We start from the raw sequence: 579 nt of genomic DNA, 5'->3' as shown, positions 1-579 counted from the left end.
GTCTACTGTTTTTCTTGCATCTCTTCTATGCAAAACTGAAGATACAAACCCACACCATGTCTCATGATAGTGTTTATAAAATAGGATCAGGGTATAGTTTGTAACTTTCTCATATTTATTTGCTTCTTCCATATCTAATTAATTCTTTTCATGATATTGAAATTCTTGACAGAGCAAAAGGTCAGAAATCCTAAGCTGAGCAAACTATTTCATCACAGATACATGCATCAAAAGTTACATTGTTATGATAGTTTGCTATAACAAGATGTGTAATCTACCTCTTGTCCTTTAAAAATGGTTGTGTAGGTATCTTCTGTGTCTAAGAGCAATGACCAACTCTTGGAATGCCAGCATACAAAGTCCGGTGCAATGTGTTTGGCATTGCCAATAATGTTTTTTTCTTTCTATGTTTCCTTTCTCATTATTTTAGCCTAGGGAGTGTGTTTCCAGCCTCATTTTTACCCAAGGTCCTATAAACACCACTAAATGAAATGATGGGAATGTAAGCTTACAACAGGTGTTTTGGACAGAGTCCTCAATGAAAGCTTGTACTTCTCAAGTTGACGTGAATCTGTGGCT

This window comes from Calidris pugnax, unplaced genomic scaffold, assembly GCF_001431845.1.
Source record: "Calidris pugnax isolate Ruff unplaced genomic scaffold, ASM143184v1 scaffold273, whole genome shotgun sequence".
NCBI lineage: Eukaryota > Metazoa > Chordata > Aves > Charadriiformes > Scolopacidae > Calidris > Calidris pugnax.
This window is presented reverse-complemented; position numbering follows the sequence as displayed.